Source organism: Anabrus simplex, chromosome 1 (assembly GCF_040414725.1).
Source record: "Anabrus simplex isolate iqAnaSimp1 chromosome 1, ASM4041472v1, whole genome shotgun sequence".
NCBI classification, from domain to species: Eukaryota; Metazoa; Arthropoda; class Insecta; order Orthoptera; family Tettigoniidae; genus Anabrus; species Anabrus simplex.
The window spans coordinates 1,048,618,496-1,048,640,282 of NC_090265.1; positions in this window are offsets into that span (position 1 = coordinate 1,048,618,496).

Consider the following 21,787-nt stretch of genomic DNA (forward strand, 5'->3'; position numbering starts at 1 on the left):
TAAATTGGTTCTCTTTCACTGACAACAAAAGTCCTGTATTTTCTTAAACCACAATTATTAAGAGTAATAATGGTTACGACCCACTAACTATTTTTAGAATTTCCGGAGACGTTGTCAAATCTGCTTTCAGCAGTGTTAGTACAAATACCGACGCGAGACTGGCGTATTTGAGCACCTTTACTGGACTGAACCGGGATCGAACCCATCAAGATATGTGCAGAACTACTCAGTTCGGCTAAATTTCATGTAACTAATGTGCCATTGTTCTCAAATGTTTCCAAGAGTTTAATGCACGATGATTGGAATCGACCGAGCAAACGAACAGCATATCTACCCGACTCGGGTTATGAAGCCGTGAATTTGCATTCGGGAGTTAGTGGGTTCAAACTCCACCGTCGGTAGCCCTGAAGATGCTTTTCCGTTCTTTCCTATCTCCAAACCACGAAAATGCTGGGATTGAACCGCAATGAAGACCACGGCTGCTACTTCCCAGTCCTTTCCCTTTCCTAGCCCATTGTCGCCAAAGACCTTAATCGGTGTGACGTTAAAACATTTCCAAACTCACCACGATGTAGAAACCTACATTAAAATGAGCATAATTAGCACAAGAAATTATTTTTTGATACTATACTGTAAAATGGGATATGGAGTGACCATGAGAACACATGCGCTAACAATGGTTTAAAACAGTGATAACAATGTTATTGGTTTTAAATCCCACAAACTACTTCTACGGCTTTTGGAGAAGCTGACGTGCCAGAATTTCGTCCCACGAGAGTTCTTTTACGCGCCGGTAAATCTACCGACACGGTGCTGACGTATATGAGCACCTTCAAATACCACCGGACTGAGCCAGGATCGAAACTAACTTGGCATCAGAAAGCCCGCGCCTTAATCGTCTGAACCACTCAGCACGGCTTAAAACATTGAAATCTGCCAGTGCCCCTTTTGATCGAAACTAAACATGCTGGATAGTAAGCGACTTTTAGTAACAGTGTATGCCCACTTTGATGAGGACCAACACAGCCTGTATAAATATACGAGTAGTTCGGTATAATTTACTCTTATGTTTCACATCCATCAAAATAACAAGCGATTTTTAAAATGTTTGCAATTTGCTCATCGTTGCACCGAGACAGATTGTTCTTCTGGCGACAGCGCGATAGGAAAGGGCTAGGAATGGGAAGGAAGCGACCGTTATCTTAATTAAGGTACAACCCCAGCATTTTCCTGGTGCAAAAATGGGGAAACCGCGGAAAACCATCTTCAGGGCTGCCGACAGTGGGGCTCGAACCCACTATGTCCCAAATCTAGTTGTGAGCGACGTGATCCCAACAGCACAGTCACTTGCTCGGTGATAGTACTTCTAGGTATATACTTATTACAAGTACCTTTGTTGTTACTGTGTTAGTAAAACTGTGGAGAAATATCAAAGCCACCTGACAGTATGACCTGGGGAATATACTAAGCTGTGAGGAGGAACAAATCACTCCGCAGCTTCACTGTTAGTGGAGTGAGGAGGGAAGATTCCCGTAATACCACACTAATCCTCGACAGAAGTTCTCCCGTCTTAGCGAACAAAGGAAGGATTATTGTCGGCTATTCCGGACAGGATGAAAGAAACTTAAGTCCAAAGAGAAATTACCTACCTCCACTGGTGTCTGCACAGCAATGTAGCACGACACGTAGTTTTAAGTTAGCAGGACGAAAATAAACACAAAGCAAACAAGAAAAAATATTGTTCTCCTTCAAGAATGTGACACGAATTTCTGCACTGCAACCCTTAACAGTCTACCAACATTATTTTAACGTACGACTCCACCGTATTTTACTCGCAGTTCACTAATACAGGCATAGAATTCACAGCTTGCGCACAATACAGTCTCACTTTTGTACGTCGTGCAGTGTTCGTACACTCACAACAGTCTTCGTTCACTGTCCCTTACCGATCCCTAGTCGAACTATGAATAATCACTTCACAGCTGCTGGACACGAGAGACTTAACTTTTCGACGACAAACAAAACAGAACGATAGACTCACTTTCACGGTCGTAACACTCACTTCTCGGCACTTACTGAACACACTGCACTGCGCTACTCAACTAACACTGTGCAATGACCGACGAAACGACTGTGCTCGTCCGATCCGCCTTAAATACGGAGGTCGGTTTCTCAAGATACTTATCGAAAACAGTCTTCATAGTCCTCTCGATTTGGAATGACCAGGGGTTCATCTTAAAGTTCTTTGTCGCGCCACCGGGTGGCCTCCAATGAGAGAAGAGATCGATGACAGAGAAAAGCTGTCGCATCTAATTTGTTACTGGACTGGTTGTCTGCACGAACAGGGCAGGGTCAACTTATGGATAGTAACGTCGGCGGTTCCCGAGGCGGAGCGACCAATCTCGCTCCTCCCCAAGGTCTAACAACAAAATGGCGCACACAGTCACATTATAGCGGGCTCTTAATTTACTGCAAATGGGTCTCATTTCTATTTTTTTTTTTTTTTTTTTTTTACAAGTTGCTTTACGTCGCACCGACACGGATAGGACTTATGGCGACGATGGGACAGGTAAGGTCTAGGAGTGGGAAGGAAGGGGCCGTTACCTTAATTAAGATACAGCCTGGTGGGAAATGGGAAACCACAGAAAACCATATTCAGGGCTGCCGACAGTGGGGTTCGAATACACTATCAGCCGAATACTGGATACTGGCCGCACTTAAGCGACTGCAGCTATCGAGCTCGGTCATTTCTATTCTAACAATGATTAAGATTAAGACTTGCTTCAAAAATATACCGAAGTTTTTGGTAAAGAGCATAAAGTAAGAAGAGAGCTTTAAAAGATTAGCACTAATATACAAAATGATATTTCATTTGTATGTTTTCTAAAGTTAAGTTGCACGCAGCATGTACACATGTATTGGGAATGTCATAAATTTTATGTTGAAGTAATTACTCTGCTTGTTCTAAACACGCTATAATACTTGTTTATAAAGAGAGAAAAAGAGTTACTATATATAAAAAAAAGGAGCCGAGTTGTGTTTTCAAATTAGCAATGTACAAATCTGTACAGAATTTCCAGATAATTACAAAGTAAATTCGAGTTTACCGTATATCGCCTCAACAGCTTCCTGCTTTATATATATATATGGCATTCAAAGAACACTCTAGCACTTTCCTTCACGTTACTGCAGAAACATTAAGTATTTTATGAAGCGTCTGCCCTTGACGTAGAGATCTTTGAATCTAAGCATTTATACCATCAAACATTGAATATAGCATAACCAACACTACTTCTAAAACTTTATTGGTCATTTATGGGTCGTTTATGTTTATGCACCTCCAAATGACTCATAAATTTTCAGGTAAAAACATAACATGTAATCTACTGAAATTCGAACCTTACCGGTCCAGAAGCTAAACCACTATGCTAATCACTACTACTAATAATCGCTATGTCCGACTCGTTGGCTGAATGGTCAGCGTACTGGCCTTTGGTTCAGAGGGTTTCGGGTTCGATTCCCGGCCGGGTCGGGGATTTTTACCTTCATTGGTTAATTCCAATGGCCCGGGGGCTGGGTGTTTGTGCTGTCCCCAGCATCTCTGCAACTCACACACCACACATAACACTATCCGCCACCACAATAACACGCAGTTACCTACACATGGCAGATGCCGCCCACCCTCATCGGAGAGTCTGCATTACAAGGGTTGCACTCGGCTACTTTGATGGTTTTTGAGATGCCGAACTTTTGAGTTGAGCTTAGCCGAGTAGCCAAGAGACGAAGCGTTGGTCCGAGCCGAGTGGGACCGATGCACTGTGCACAGGAACTCTGCGCCTCAGTTTGCAGGCGTGATATTTTGGTCATTCGAGAGGCCCTGGCATACACGAACAAGAAATGTCATTACTATATCCGGACTTGAAGTTTCTTTAATGATGTTACTATTATCGTGGTCCGTGCAAGACTGGTACAAACAAGTAGTGCGAGGTCAGTCTGAGGCTTGAAGAAGTTTGTCCGCTTGTGAGTGAGGGAAAGTAGAATGCTTATCGTACGACGTGACTAAAAGGGGGAACAAAGGGCTCTCGTCTTTCTAGCCGAGTCTGGCACTTAAGTCAGACTCCTCGCCTTCATCTTTCCTACCTGACCTCTCTCGGTCAACTACTGTACTTTTCCGACCTCGACGGTATTAGGTTTGTGAGGCCCAGGAACTCTCATTTTTCACGCCCTTCGTGGCCTTTCCCTTTCATTTGCCGATACCTTGATTTTTCGAAGTGTCGGACCTCTGCGTTTTCCCTTCTGAAAATTATTCTTATTCTTTCTTCATTATGCCCATTCAAAGAGCGTGTCTGAACTTGCTCGTTGGCCTGATGGTTTTCGCCTTCTTATCCTCCCAAAATCTCTTCATGAATGCCCAGTGTTGCATCTTGCGTTCTGTGGACCACTTCCTACCAGTTTTTTTTTCTAGATTTGTCCACGAATTTGTGCTTGGCTGCTATTGTGTTAAAAGCTCCACGAGCTTCTATGATGTCGCCCGTGATGTCTTGGAGGTCTAGCCAGTTTATTTTCACCTTCTTTGAGTTGATTACTTTAAATAATCTTTCGGTGAGTCTGTTGCTGTCCATCTATAGATATGGCCATATAATTTCAGGCGTCTCTTGCGTACGACATCAGTGAACCTGTCAGTTAATGAGTAGAGGTCCGATGTTCTCTTTATCCACATTCCATTCTCTCTGGTGGGACCATAAATTTTCCCGAGAATTTTATTATCTTGGTTTTCAATTTCTATAATTTTAGGGTGACCTCCAAGGGATACGGTTTCTGACGCGAAACAACTGTCTTGTAATGTCGTAATTTTGCATTACGCGATATGGCTCTCTTATTGTTGTAATTCCACGTGAGTCTGTACGCCTTATGGAGTTTAGTGGCTCTTTCTATGTTTGCCCTACTGTCTAGTTCCGATGGTAGTATGCTTTCTCCAAGTTATTCGAAGGAAGACATCTGTGAAATTGTACCATTTTCTATCTGTAGCGGAGATTTTTTTTTGCTATGTAGATTTTCCATGAACTGGGTTTTCTCGTACGATATCTGGAGGCCTGCCTTTGATGCTATATTGTGTAACCTCTATACGGCGTATCCGGTTTCATCTCCGATCTTAGTAATGATTGCTAGGTCATCAGCAAAGGCTAAACATTTCACCTCATCTTTGCATCCCAAGTTTCCGATGCTCACACTTGTCACACCCCCTTCTCAATCTCTATAAATTTGGGAGCGAGTCTAAGTGTTTATCCGTATCAGCAAAACATTTATTATAACTACCATGGCGTCGTAGCTCGGATTTCGTTTGAGAACATCGCGATGTGTTTGCAGATACTTTTCCCGGGATACTTTCCAGTTCACGCTTCGCTTTCTCCATAATCTCCAGCGAATCACTAACACGCAACTCACGTGCTTCTAGCTTCTTGATTTTTCCTTGAAATCTTACAATTTAGAACAAGGCCACTCATTACGAAATAAATCACAAAACGTTAAAATATGCATCATAAAAGTCGAAATCATGCACAATAAGTCCTACATTTGAAATGTATGCATTAATCTCAGTAGTATAATTGGATGGTTCTGCGGCCTCCTCCCGCGGGAAATTTGAATTTTGGCGGGAAATTTGAATTTTGGCGGGAAATTTGAATTTTAGCGGGAAATTTTGAATTCTGGCGGGAGATTTGAATTTTGGCGCGAGATTTGAATTTGTAAACAAAGCCACGTGCATTTTGACAGCTGTCATCGACAACAACGCATCGCTAACCTCACTGCTGCCATCTTGACGGGCCTAAACCTCAGTAGTGCCAACTTAACCTAACTGTCGCGAGGTAAACAAAGCCACGTGTTTTTTGACAGCCACGTGCTTTTTGACAGACAACAACGCATCGCTAACCTCAGTACTGCCATCTTGACGGGCCTAAACCTCAGTAGTGCCAACTTAACCTAACTAGCGCGAGGTAAACAAAGCCACGTGTTTTTTGACAGCCACGTGCTTTTTGACAGACAACAACGCATCGCTAACCTCAGTACTGCCATCTTGACGGGCCTAAACCTCAGTAGTACCAACTTAACCTAACTAGCGTGTGGTAAACAAAGCCACGTGCTTTTTGACAGCCACGTGCTTTTTTGACAGCTGTCATCCGCCATCTTTAAACCACAGAGCACTGTGCTGCCCTCTTTATCGTAGTAGATGTAAATTCATCACCTGTCATCCGCAGTGCTGCCATCTTGACGGGTCTAAACCTTAGTGCTACCAACTTAACCTAACTAGCGCGAGGTAAACAAAGCCACGTGCAGCTGTCATCCGCCATCTTTAATCTATAGAGCACAGTGCTGCCCTCTTTGTGGTGGCGGATAATTTGAAAAATGCTTTTTGATAGCAGCCATCTTTGAGCACCGTGCTGCCCTCTTTAGCTACTTACCTTTGAAATGTGGTGGCGGTAAATTCCACGTGCTTTACAAACCTTTGAAAGGTGGTGGCGGTAAATTCCACGTGCTTTACAAACATATATGCTTTTCTGACAGCTGTCATCCGCCATCTTTAATCCAGAGAGAACAGTGCTGCAATCTTTTGTTGAAATGTGGTGGCGGCAAATTCCACGTGCTCTTCTTTGGAAACAAATCAACATGCTTTTTGATAGCAGCCATCTTTAATCACCGTGCTACCCTCTTAAGCTACTTACTTTTGAAATGTGGTGGCGGTAAATTCCACGTGCTTTACAAACCTATATGCTTTTCTGACAGCTGTCATCCGCCATCTTTAATCCAGAGAGAACAGTGCTGCAATCTTTTGTTGAAATGTGGTGGCGGCAAATTCCACGTGCTCTTGTTTGGAAACAAATCAACATGCTTTTTGATAGCAGCCATCTTTAATCACCGTGCTGCCCTCTTTAGCTACTTACCTTTGAAATGTGGTGGCGGTAAATTCCACGTGCTTTACACACCTATATGCTTTTCTGACAGCTGTCATCCGCCATCTTTAATCCAGAGAGAACAGTGCTGCAATCTTTAATTGAAATGCGGTGGCGGCAAATTCCACGTGCTCTTGTTTGGAAACAAATCAACATGCTTTTTTGACAGCTGTCATCCGCCATCTTTAATCACCGTGCCGCACTCTTGCGTCAGCTGTCATCCGCCCAGCAATTCTCTTTCTATATAATAATTTCGTGTGGCTATTTCTAGCCAAGTGCAGTCTAAACAAAATCCTAGTCTTGTTGTATCAGGAAGGGTAACTGGCTAAATCCCGGTCTTTCAGCGTCAGGAAGGGCAACCAGCCATACCGTGAAACAATAGTGTATAATGTAAGAGGCTAGATACTGCTTTGAACATCTAGCTGTAAAACCCCGATTCTCGTGTTTAAAAGAGCATCTAGTTGTAAAACAGATTCTTAATCCGAGTTCTTTGACGTCAGGAAGGGCAACCGGTCGATGTAAGAGGCTAGATACTGCTAGTTTTGCGTCAGGAACGGCAACTAGTCTTAAAACAAATTCTTGCGATTTAAAATCTTAGTTTTGCGTCAGGAAGGGCATCCGGCTGTAAAACAATAGTTCGTGATACAGCGATTTAAAATCTAAGAAGAGCATCTAGCTGTAAATCCCCGATTCTCGTGTTAGAAGTTGTAAAACATTCCTAATCCGAGTTCTTTGACGTCAGGAAGGGCAACCGGTTGAAAACAATAGTGTATGATGTAAGAGGCTAGATACTGCCAGTTTTGCGTTAGGAAGGGCAACTAGTCTTAAAACAAATTCTTGCGATTTAAAATCTTAGTTTTGCGTCAGGAAGGGCATCCGGCTGTAAGACAATAGTTCATGATACAGTGATTTAAAATCTAAGAAGAGCATCTAGCTGTAAATCCCCGATTCTCGTGTTAGAAGTTGTAAAACAGATTCTTAATCCGAGTTCTTTGACGTCAGGAAGGGCAACCGGTCGAAAACAATAGTATATGATGTAAGAGGCTAGAAACTGCTAGTTTCGCGTCAGGAAGGGTAACTAGTCTTAAAACAAATTCTTGCGATTTAAAATCTTAGTTCTGCGTCAGGAAGGGCATCCGGCTGTAAAACAATAGTTCATGATACAGTGATTTAAAATCTAAGAAGAGCATCTAGCTGTAAATCCCCGATTCTCGTGTTAGAAGTTGTAAAACAGATTCTTAATCCGAGTTCTTTGACGTCAGGAAGGGCAACCGGTCGAAAACAATAGTGTATGATGTAAGAGGCTAGATACTGCTAGTTTTGCGTCAGGAAGGGCAACTAGTCTTAAAACAAATTCTTGCGATTTAAAATCTTAGTTTTGCGTCAGGAAGGGCATCCGGATGTAAAACAATAGTTCGTGATACAGATTTAAAATCTAAGAAGAGCATCTAGGTGTAAATCCCCGATTCTCGTGTTAGAAGTTATAAAACAGATTCTTAATCCGAGTTCTTTGACGTCAGGAAGGGCAACCAGTCGAAAACAATAGTATATGATGTAAGAGGCTAGATACTGCCAGTTTTGCGTCAGGAAGGGCAACTAGTCTTAAAACAAATTCTTGCGATTTAAACATATTTTTATTCCCAAGAGAATCGAACCCGAGACTGCCGGGTGAGAGGCATGCACACTAAACCAAACTGTAGGCTATAGGTTACATTTTTTTTGTTCCACAGTCTTTGAAGTTGTATCGGCGCAGTCATTCAGAGCGAGGCGTGGAATGCATGTGTTGGCTGAAATTGTACAGGTATCTTCCGGCTGTAGTAACCTTGAACGAAGACACTGCGTGGTGATATGCTACTTGTAACTCACCGTGTAAGCTCCTAACATAAAATATCATGATTGTACGGAGAGGTTAAAACACAGTGCCAGCATATAGCCCACTCCTATCGAAAGAGCCTGCACGGCGCCGGCATGTAGGCTACTCCTGTTGAAGGAGCCTGTACAAGGTTTAAAACCTGCCATCAACAGCCCTTAATTAACGCTGGCTTTTTTTTTGCACGCCCTCGAAACTACCTAAGAATGTAATATACTACCGTAGGGAGAGGGTAAAACCCGGTGCCGGCACATAGGCTACTCCTACCGAAGAAGCCTGCACACAGCTTAACGCCTCCATCCGACAAATGAATCACCCTCAAAATTCTTGTACTCACAATCATTTTCGAAGGAGTCTGCACGAGGTTTAACGCCTCCCATCAACAGTCCTTACTTAATGCTAGCTTTTTTGCACACCCCGCCTCTTAGATCATACACCATAGTTTTACGACCGGTTACCCTTCCTGACTAGGATTTTAAATCGCAGTATACGCGATAAATTTGTTATAGCGGGTTTTATAACTAGATATCCCGGTACCGGCACATAGCCTACTCCTACCGAAGAAGCCCGCACAAGGCATATTGCCTCCATCCGACAGATGAATCACCATCAACGTCTTGTACTCACAATCATTTTCGAAGGAGTCTGCACAAGGTTTAACGCCCCCATCAACAGTCCTTACTTAATGCTAGCTTTTTTGCACACCCCGCCTCTTAGATCATACACCATAGTTTTACGATCGGTTACCCTTCCTGACTAGGATTTTAAATCGCAGTATACGCGATAAATTTGTTATAGCGGGTTTTATAACTAGATATTCCGGTACCGGCACATAGCCTACTCCTACCGAAGAAGCCCGCACAAGGCTTATTGCCTCCATCCGACAGATGAATCACCATCAACGTCTTGTACTCACAATCATTTTCAAAGGAGTCTGCACAAGGTTTAACGCCCCCATCAACAGCCCTTACTTAATGCTGGCTTTTTTGCACACCCCGCCTCTTATATCGTACACCATAGTTTTACGACCGGTTAACGTTCCTCACTAGGATTTTAAATCGCAGTATACGCGATAAATTTGTTGTAGCGGGTTTTATAACTAGACGTCCCGGTACCGGCACATAGCCTACTCCTACCGAAGAAGCCTGCACACAGCTTAACGCCTCCATCCGACAAATGAATCACCCTCAACACGCTTCAATCATTCTCGCTACTTCGGAAGATAGCGGGTTCGAACTCCTACTGTTGGAAGCCGTAAAAAAATAGCAAATGCTAGGCGAGGGGCCTGCGCGATCGTCATAACGTGTAATTACATGATCTAGCTAAATGTAGTTTTAGCTCAATACCTTTAAGTGCCTACAGGTAAGGAATACCGCGGATGTAGCTTAGTACACTCCCGTTTAAGTCCAGAAGTCGAGGATCGCGCGCTAACTTTCCAAGGCTCGATCCGCGGCAGAACTCAAATTCTGACACCTCGGCATCAACAGGAGGTTCGATTCCGGCTTAAATACGTCAGCCTGCGGGACTCAGTGTAAGACCTTCAGGAGAGCTCTTGTTGCATAAACACTTCGTTCCGACTGTACTGCAGTTGTCAGCGATTTTCACATCCGCTTGGTAACAAGCAGCATATTTACTCGCTGCAGTCTGCGTAAAGCGCTCACAGTTCTCTGTATGCGTTTACCACGCACACATCTCCCGTCGAAGTACTGTCTGCTGTGAATATTATTCTTCAGCCTTTATCTTAAGGTAAGCTAGAACTGTTAGTTACTGTTTACAAAGCAACTTCTACGCTAGGTAATAGACATCTACATTCATATGTTTGTTCTTTTCTTTTTTTTAGGTACCGTTCGAGTTACAGGCTTTAAAGTACGCATTTTATTCATCCGAGTAACAGTCTGCAGCACATGCATTTTTAAGGTATGTTTTCGAACTTTGAGTTGTAAAGATAGCTAGGTTAACTGATGTACCGTACACTACATTCATATATGTTTGTTCTTTTCTTTTTAGATACGACCAGAATATTATCATTCGAGTTACAGGCTTGAAAGTACGCATTTTATTCATCCGAGTAACAGTCTGCAGTGCGAAGATTTTAAGGTATGTCTGACCTCTATTCGTTGAAACTTGGTTTCTTCCGAACATCGTAACTTTAAGCTAATCATAAATAGTTGTTCTCTTCAATCCTCATGCTATAGACGAGGTTAATCTTATAATTTCAAACACGCACACATAGCTATGTCTGACCTCCATTAGTTGAAACTTGGTTTCTTCCGAACATCGTAACTTTAAGCTAATCATAAATAGTTGTTCTCTTCAATCCTCATGCTATAGACGAGGTTAATCTTATAATTTCAAACACGCACACATAGCTATGTCTGTCCTCAACAGGCTGAAACTTGGTTTCTTCTAAAACATCGTAACTTTAGTCTATTGATAAATAGTCGTTCTCTTCAATCCTCATGCTATAGACGAGGTTAATTTTATTATTTCAAACACACACACACACATAGCTATGTCTGACCTCAACAGGCTGAAACTTGGTTTCTTCTAAGACATCGTAACTTTAGACTATTGATAAATAGTCGTTCTCTTCAATCCTCATACTATAGACGAGGTTAATTTTATAATTTCAAACACACACATAGCTATGTCTGCCCTCAACAGGCCGAAACTTGGTTTCTTCCGAACATCGTAACTTTAAGCTAATCATAAATAGTTGTTCTCTTCAATCCTCATGCTATAGCCGAGGTTAATCTTATAATTTCAAACACGCACACATAGCTATGTCTGTCCTCAACAGGCTGAAACTTGGTTTCTTCTAAAACATCGTAACTTTAAGCTAATCATAAATAGTTGTTCTCTTCGATCCTCATGCTATAGACGAGGTTAATCTTATAATTTCAAACACGCACACATAGCTATGTCTGTCCTCAACAGGCTGAAACTTGGTTTCTTCTAAAACATCGTAACTTTAGACTATTGATAAATAGTCGTTCTCTTCAATCCTCATACTATAGACGAGGTTAATTTTATAATTTCAAACACACACATAGCTATGTCTGTCCTCAACAGGCCGAAACTTGGTTTCTTCCGAACATCGTAACTTTAAGCTAATCATAAATAGTTGTTCTCTTCAATCCTCATGCTATGGACGAGGTTAATTTTATAATTTCAAACACACACATAGCTATGTCTGACCTCAACAGGCTGAAACTTGGTTTCTTCCGAACATCGTAACTTTAGTCTATTGATAAATAGTCGTTCTCTTCAATCCTCATGCTATAGGCCTGGTTAATTTTATAATTTCAAACACACATAGCTATGTCTGACCTCAACAGGCTGAAACTTGGTTTCTTCTAAAACATCGTAACTTTAGTCTATTCATAAATAGTCGTTCTCTTCAATCCTCATGCTATAGAAGAGGTTAATCTTATAATTTCAAACTCACAGCCATGTCCGACCTCTCTACGTTGAAACTTGGTTTCTTCCGAACATCGTAACTTTCGCCTAATCTCTATCGGTCGTTCTCTTTTCAGATGTTCCCCTGCTGCGAGGAATGTAATGTAACGTTTACAAGGCGAGATAACTTCATGCGCCATATGAAATCAAAACACCCTAGCATAACATCTGCATTATGTAAAGTTTGTAGTGTGTATTTCGCTAACGTAGAGCGATACGAGGCTCACTTATTAGAGGTACATCAAATATCTACTTGCCCTCAGGTAGTAGTAGGGAAAAAGCGTGCAGCTACTGATGTAGCTGTAGAAAGTACTAGTAGTAAAAAACCTAGGAAAAATGAACTTCAAACTATTCACTGCGAGCATTGTAACACTGATGTACCATCTTCGCATTTTCAGGGACACTTACGGGGTAATGCACATAAACATAATGCATGTAGAAGTGGTAGTAACGCAAACATCGAGGAAATTAATACAGCATTTAAAAGTAGGATTGCTAGTTACAGAATTCGCACTAGTCAAAAGTTTCAGAGCACTTCAAACTTTTTAAATTGCGTTCAACCGGATGTACAACAGCTTCTTGCTAAATCTTTGTCCAATCATAATTTATTTAAAGTTAATTTTGAACTTTTCGCCTTGTACATTAAAAGCACGGATGAATCCGAAATAACGGACATTAAATCATTTAATACGAAGAATTTTGTCATAAGTCAGTCGACTAATTTTGGTGATGTACTTAGGGATGTCTCTAACATTATTTCAACTAAGAGCGAGGAATTTCAGGAAAAGGAATCAGGGTGGGCTTTAGTTGAAATAATGTATCTAGAAGTTAACATCAATAAGTACAATCCTATGCGAGGATCTTCACACATCGAGCTGCCGACATGGATTCAGCGAAAAGAAGCTGTTGTAAACATCCAAAACAATGACGAAGCATGTTTTGCATGGGCGGTGATGTCGGCTTTAAATCCTGCGAAATCAGACGTAGCTAAGAGAACATCATCGTATCCACACTATTCAACGCAGCTAAATTTCGATAGTATAGAACTTCCTGTGCAGATAAAGGATATTAAGCGCTTTGAGGAACTAAATAACATTAGCATTAATGTGTATGGTGTAGAGAAAAAGTCTGTAGTAGGTCCTCTGTATTATACATGCCATAAGAAGAGTACTCATGTTAACTTACTCTATATTGAAAACAGTGAAAATAGCCACTTTTGCTGGATTAAAAATCTGAGTAGACTTGTTAGTAGTCAGTTGTCAAAACGTAATGGTAAAAAGTGGCTATGTGATGAATGCTTGCAGTATTTTAGAACTGAAGATCAGTTAACGAAGCATTCCAAGAATGACTGCAATCATGTACGTACAGAGATACCTACTACAGGCAATAATGTTTTAAAATTTACAAATTTTCACAAGCAGATGTGGGTACCGTTCGTGATTTATGCAGACTTTGAAGCCATCCTCACGCCATGCAACACATGCTTACCTAATCCTGACAACTCTTTCACTAATACTACGCACATGCATGTCCCGTATAGCTTCGCGTATTACATCAAGTGTAGTTACGATAGTACCCTTAACAAGTTAGAGCTGTATCGAGGACATGATGCTGCTAAAGTATTTTTAGAAAGACTTGAAAGTGATGCAGTTCGTCTTGGTCGTATTCTAAATAGTAATATTCCTATGAAGCCACTCACCGAAATTCAGTTAAATGATCATGAACGTGCTACAAAGTGTAGCATTTGTGATGGGGAATTTTCCGAAAATGACCCTAAAGTTTTTGATCATGATCATTTAACTGGTTTCTACAGATGTGCCGCTCATTATAGCTGTAATCTTAAGTATAGAGTTCCTAAATTTATCCCTGTAATTTTTCATAACTTATCTGGTTACGACTCTCATTTCATCATTTCACAATTTGGAGCTTCAGATGAAAAAGTAGATATAATCCCTCAGAATAAAGAGCGGTACATTGCGTTTGCAAAGTCTGTAAAAGTAGATGCTGAGCATTCTATAAAACTGAGATTCCTAGACTCGTTTCGCTTTATGGCGAGTAGCCTCGATAAACTTTCTAGTCATTTACAGCCTGAACAATTTACGGAAATTCGACGCGTTTTTCCCGAAGAAGCGCAGTTTAATTTACTTCGGCGTAAGGGTGTTTTTTGTTATGAATATCTTGACTGCTTAGAACGCCTCGAAGAACGTGCCTTACCATCGAAACAATCCTTTTACAGCTCGCTGAATTCAGCAGATATTAGTGATGATAACTATTTACATGCACAACATATCTGGGAGCAGTTCCACATTCAAACGCTGGGTGAATACTCCGATTTGTATTTAAAGACGGATGTACTTTTGTTAGCTGATGTTTTTAAAAAATTTCGCTGTGTTTGCAAGAAAACCTACAGCCTTGACACATGTCAGTATTTTACTGCGCCTGGGTTAAGTTGGGACGCGATGTTAAAATACACGCAGGTGAATTTGGAACTGCTAACTGATATTGATATGGTGCACTTTATAAAATCATCTATTCGAGGCGGTCTAAGTCAGTGCAGCGGGCGGTATTCCAAGACAAATAGTAAGTACATGCCGAGTTTCGATTCTAGTCAGGAATCTCAGTATATCGTTTATCTCGATGCTAATAATCAGTATGGGTGGGCGATGAGTCAGCATCTACCGGTGAGTGGTTTCCGCTGGCTAACGCAGTGCGAAATTGATGCTTTACAGCTGCACGCCCTAGGCGATGAAGCTGATAAAGGCTATTTCCTCGAAGTTGACTTACAGTATCCTAAAGAGTTACACACTTCTCATAATGACCTACCGTTCTGCCCTGAAAATATGAAGCCCCCGTACATCGCATCAACGACGAAAATGCTAATTGCTAATTTGTGCGATAAATCTAAGTATATCATTCATTACCGAAATTTAAAACAGTGTTTGCAGCATGGTTTGAAGTTATCCAAAATTCATCGCGTACTAGAATTTAATCAGTCACCGTGGCTAAAGCCATATATCGATCTGAACAATAATTTAAGAACGAATGCGGTTAACGAGTTTGAAAAAGATTTCTACAAGCTCATGAATAACAGTGTGTTTGGTAAGACTATGGAAAATGTTGACAAACGCGTTGATGTAAAATTGATTACAAACTAGGGGAATATTAAGAATAGGTATGGTGCTAACTATTTAATAAGTAAACCAAATTTCCACAGCTGCACCATCATACATGAGAATTTAGTTATTATACAGATGAATCGTGTTAAGGTTAAGTATGGCAAACCTACCTACGTCGGCTTTGCAGTACTTGAATTGGCTAAAACACTCATGTATGAATTCCATTACGATTATATGATGAAGAAGTACGCGCATAATGCGCAATTGCTCTACACAGATACCGATTCGTTTATTTATCAAATCAAAACTGATGACTATTACAATGATATAAAGCCATACTTGGGTAGGTTTGATACAAGTAACTATCCTGCAAATAATCAATATCATCTTCCGCTAGTGAACAAAAAGGTTCTAGGTAAAATGAAAGATTAATGTGCTGGGAATATTATCGATTCATTTGTACGTATTAAATCCAAGTCATATTGCATAAAACTCTTAAATGAATTACAAATAAAGAGATTGAAGGGGGTTAAAAAGAATGTCGTTCAGAATCAGCTGAGTTTTGAAAACTATAACAATTGCATTAAAAGTAATCCACCTGTTTTGCATAAGCAAATGTCTGTCATTAGAAGCAAGAAGCACCAGTTGTACACTCATTTAATTAGTAAGGTAGCCCTTAATAATGTTGATTGCAAACGGTTTGTCATTCCAAATTCTACCAACACTCTAGCCTGGGGGCATAGTAGTATTGATAGGTACTACTTTACATAAAGCAGATGTGTGTGTAAACATTATGTTAGAGGTGTGTACTTACGTTACGCTGTCTTACATCACAATTCACTGTACATATTGTAGGGAGAGGTACGCTGAGAGAGTAGTACGGCAAGTTTAAACTTGTACATTCAAGAATTGCGTCGAGAAGTACGCAAACATCACTAGGGTAAAATGATTCGAGATAAAACTTGTACATACAAGATGTAAATAAATAATGTAGAATTGGCATATTCTTTTTTTAGGTTAGGTATTACCTTCCTCCCGCTCCTTATTTGCAAGATAGAGTTTTTGTTTATTACTCAAGGAAGAAAAGCAAGAAAGAAGGTGTTGAGCAGATTCGTAAGTATGTTATTGTCTAGCTCATGTTGGGAAGAGATTTTTTTTTCTAAACAATGTTTGATTGCAATGCAGTGTTCAACAACATCGAACTATAAACGGTAGTATGTGTTCAAGTCTAAACTTGCAATACTCTTGCTTTTGCAATGCACGTTCGATAGAGATGTAGCTTGATAGAGGAAGAAGAGCAGTTAGTAAGTATGTTGAAAAGATATTTTGTTTTTCTTTCTAAACAGTGCTCGATTCTAGTTATAGAATGCAGTGTTCATCAACATCGAATACTAGTATGCAGTTCAAGTTGTAATAAGTTTTGAACAGTAGTATGTGTGTGTTCAAGTCTAAACATGCATCACTGCGGGTATGCGAGCGGATGACAGCTAACGAAATTGCCCCGCAAGAGTGCGGGACGGTGATTAAAGATGGCGGATGACAGCTGTCAAAAAAGCACATGGCTTTGTTCCCAAACAAGAGTACGTGGAATTTGCCGCCACCGCATTTCAACAAAAGATTGCAGCACTGTTCTCTCTGGATTAAAGATGGCGGATGACAGCTGTCAGAAAAGCATATAGGTTTGTAAAGCACGTGGAATTTACCGCCACCACATTTCAAAGGTAAGTAGCGTAAGAGGGTAGCACGGTGATTAAAGATGGCTGCTATCAAAAAGCATGTTGATTTGTTTCCAAACAAGAGCACGTGGAATTTGCCGCCACCACATTTCAACAAAAGATTGCAGCACTGTTCTCTCTGGATTAAAGATGGCGGATGACAGCTGTCAGAAAAGCATATAGGTTTGTAAAGCACGTGGCATTTACCGCCACCACATTTCAAAGGTAAGTAGCTAAAGAGGGCAGCACGGTGCTCAAAGATGGCTGCTATCAAAAAGCATTTTTCAAATTATCCGCCACCACAAAGAGGGCAGCACTGTGCTCTATAGATTAAAGATGGCGGATGACAGCTGCACGTGGCTTTGTTTACCTCGCGCTAGTTAGGTTAAGTTGGTAGCACTAAGGTTTAGACCCGTCAAGATGGCAGCACTGCGGATGACAGGTGATGAATTTACATCTACTACGATAAAGAGGGCAGCACAGTGCTCTGTGGTTTAAAGATGGCGGATGACAGCTGTCAAAAAAGCACGTGGCTGTCAAAAAGCACGTGGCTTTGTTTACCACACGCTAGTTAAGTTAAGTTGGTACTACTGAGGTTTAGGCCCGTCAAGATGGCAGTACTGAGGTTAGCGATGCGTTGTTGTCTGTCAAAAAGCACGTGGCTGTCAAAAAAACACGTGGCTTTGTTTACCTCGCGCTAGTTAGGTTAAGTTGGCACTACTGAGGTTTAGGCCCGTCAAGATGGCAGTACTGAGCTTAGCGATGCGTTGTTGTCTGTCAAAAAGCACGTGGCTGTCAAAAAACACGTGGCTTTGTTTACCTCGCGCTAGTTAGGTAAAGTTGGCACTACTGAGGTTTAGGCCCGTCAAGATGGCAGCAGTGAGGTTAGCGATGCGTTGTTGTCGATGACAGCTGCCAAAAAGCACGTGGCTTTGTTTACAAATTCAAATCTCCTGCCAAAATTCAAATTTCCCGCCAGAATTCAAATTTCCCGCGGGAGGAGGCCGCCGAACTTTCCCATTATACTACTAATCTCAAATATCCAAATATGCTTATATATGCAATATTAAACTTAATAATTCGTCCAATTTCACCTTCGGTTTTGGAGACCTACACATCGGTAAATAAAATATGTATTTGCATACAAATCCAAAATCTAGAGTGATGATAAGTACTGACCCACAGCATATAATAGAGGATGATTTGTATTTTCTCTTAAAACTACCGCTACCACTACAGCTCATATACAGGGTCTTTCACTCAAAGTGGGGCCGGCCGGCGCAGCGCAGAGCAGCGGGTAGATGGGCGAGCTGAAGGTCAGACGAGTACACGGCAACTCGCTGAGCTTGGGGCCGGGAGAGCGTCGGTATGAATCCCATGTAAATAACAAGCACACATAATAACGCATAATCAAAATAAGATAATTTCTCACCTTGTCACAGAAGATGTTGAAAATGTCTCCACCTGCATCTACACATTTGTGGCTTCATCTAAGGAAATTTTCATTCATACGCATTAGTTCATCTACCAACATAGCATCAATTTCTCTCAGAATATTTTCTTTGAGTTCATCTCGAGTGTGAGGGTGAGTCTGGGGATCTTACGGGCCAAAGTGGTTTACTAATTACCCTTTTGTCGAAAATTTCCTCAATTAAACTTAATTTCTCGTTAGCCTAATGCGCGGTTGCCGAGTCTTGCTGGAAATATCCAGATTGGCATTCATTGTCCGTCAATTGTTAAAAAATCGGTACTAGATTGTCATCTCTACATCTCTGCCCAGTAACTGTGGTTTCAAAAACTACATACATACATACCTACCTACATACATACATACATACATACATACATACATACATACATACACACATTCATTATCATTATAGACTGTTATGCCTTTTAGTGTTCAGTCTGCAAGCCTATGTTAATTTACTAAACTTCGCCACAATCCTCTATTTGCAACTAGTGCTGTGGCCTCATTTAGTTCTATACCTCTTATCGTTAGAAACTGAGTCTAACCATCGTCGTCTTGGTCTCCCTCTACTTCTCTTACCCTGAAACTATAGGCCCTATTATCCTATCTGCACTTAATGCCGCCAACACTTCCAGTTTCATCGTCTAGAATCAGGGCCTCTCAGGGTGCATGCGCTTGGTGCAAGCACTGTGCACGGTGGAAAAGACGACTTCCTTTGGTTGACCAGAGTGCAGACCCCCCCCACTCCTCGATTTGGAGCAACAGCGCTTACTCTCTCTTTCCTCACGCCTGTCTCGCTCGCCTCCCCTGTCTCCCTCTACCGCACTTGCTCCGTAGCGCTCTAAATCCGAGCTGACTTCAGCCGAGTAGAGCCGAGCTTAGCCGAGTAGCCTAGAGGCGAAGCGTTGGTCCCAGCTGTACCGAGCGGGACCGATGCACAGTGCACGGAGCTCTTGCGCCTCTATTTGCACGCGTGAGGTTTTGGGCGTTTGAGAAGCCCTGGTCTAGATGAACTCAAACAAAATATCGGGAGAGAAATTGAAGCTATCGCAGCACCCTTCATCCGTAATCTCGATTATTTTGGACATATTATTTTCCACCCCTTCTCACCACCGTGTCAATGGGGCTGATCTTGGACTTAAATTATATCTGGAGTGTGACTATTCACCGCAGCGAGCCCCAAAACTATGGAGTCTGCATTGATATGGATCGTTTTCTATTATTTTTAAACTTTACCCCCTATCCATCCCCCCCAAAAGGAGTCCTATGAGTGTTTTACACAACAGTATATATTTTCCAGATAGTAAGTCATATGTGTACCAATTTTGGTTGGTAGCTATGCCCAAACGTACATGCATAATCTCGCTGCTGTAGAATCTTGGAGCTGACGTTGCCATGGTTACAGCAGTTCATTTCTTTATCATATTCCAAGAACAAGGGTACTGTGGTGCCAATGTCTCCATAACGGTTGGTTTTATGGCCTTAAAACATGGTTTTCGGGCCGTAGGTCTCACCGAGTTTTGTTTCTGTGCGTCAAGGGGCTTAAAATGAACTTTGTCTCGTCCTTGTATGACAAAATCGATATTTCGTCTATATTAGCCTAGTATTTTTACGTCTCCTCCCCTCCTCCCACGAATTGTTTTGAAAATAAAATACAGCCTATGTCCCTCAGGGATAACGTACATTTACATTAGTAAAATAATTTTTAGAATCGGTCCAGTAGTTTCTGAGATCCTCCAGATATACACAAACTCACAAAATTCGCACTCTTTCTTTATTATATTAGTATATATATCGTAACACCATTAGGCTTATCACAGTACGACTTGCAGTGGTGTTACGAAGATTTATACCTGGTTAGTAGTGGATCGACGGAGCATACGTCGTATCAAGAACTAGTCATTACAAACTTGTTTCAACTTTTCTGCTCGATTTTAATTAGTGAATTAATTATGATTTCACGATTCATTCTTTAGCAATAATCCGTGGCTGCACGGTTGACATTTCAGTAGCATGATAAACACGGCAACAAACAGCGGTTCAACAATACGCGCTACTCATTAAACTTTCAAAACAGGAGTAATTTGGACTGTAACCAGTTGCATGCATTTGAAAACAAGAACATTCATGGCAGCTATTCTACAGCAAAACACAAAAGTGATGGCGCTAAACTGGCCGAACTCCAGGTTTGTTTCTCTAGTGCTAGCACGGAGAAATATTTCAGCTGCAGAACTGGTTTCAATTAATCGTCATCTCTACATATACAATCGTCTTTCGGCCCATCCTTCTTTAATATTAACCTTATATATTCTAATTCGTTCTTATTCTGGATTGGTCAAATAACAGTCCATGTCGGGGTCAGTTTAGTTTGTGCCTGTTAGTATCGAACAGAAATAATTTTAATGATTGACTCTGATACGAGCCCTTCCCGATTGTTGGAAAACATCTTACTCATCTTGTATGAACTGTATTGTTTCTGGAATGCTGACGTTCAGTTAGGTAACGGAAATCAAATTTCCGACTATCTATGCAGGGGCACCACGAGCAGGAATCAGCTTCACCCCACTCTATGTGAATGTGGTGAAAAACAGACAATGAGCCATCTCCTTGTTTGTAACTTGTGTCCAAATACACTGACTGACAGAGCAAATGCAACACCAAGAAGGAGTGGTCAGAACTTTATGCCAATTGAAGGGTAGACTGACGTCACTGAGGTATGCTCATGATGTGAAATGCGCCGCTGTGCTGCGCACGTAGCGAACGATAAATGGGACACGGCGTTGGCGAATGGCCCACTTCGTACCGTGATTTCTCAGCCGACAGTCATTGTAGAACGTGTTGTCGTGTGCCACAGGACACGTGTATAGCTAAGAATGCCAGGCCGCCGTCAACGGAGGCATTTCCAGCAGACAGACGACTTTACGAGGGGTATGGTGATCGGGCTGAGAAGGGCAGGTTGGTCGCTTCGTCAAATTGCAGCCGATACCCATAGGGATGTGTCCACGGTGCAGCGCCTGTGGCGAAGATGGTTGGCGCAGGGACATGTGGCACGTGCGAGGGGTCCAGGGGTCCAGGCGCAGCCCGAGTGACGTCAGCACGCGAGGATCGGCGCATCCGCCGCCAAGCGGTGGCAGCCCCGCACGCCACGTCAACCGCCATTCTTCAGCATGTGCAAGACACCCCGGCTGTTCCAATATCGACCAGAACAA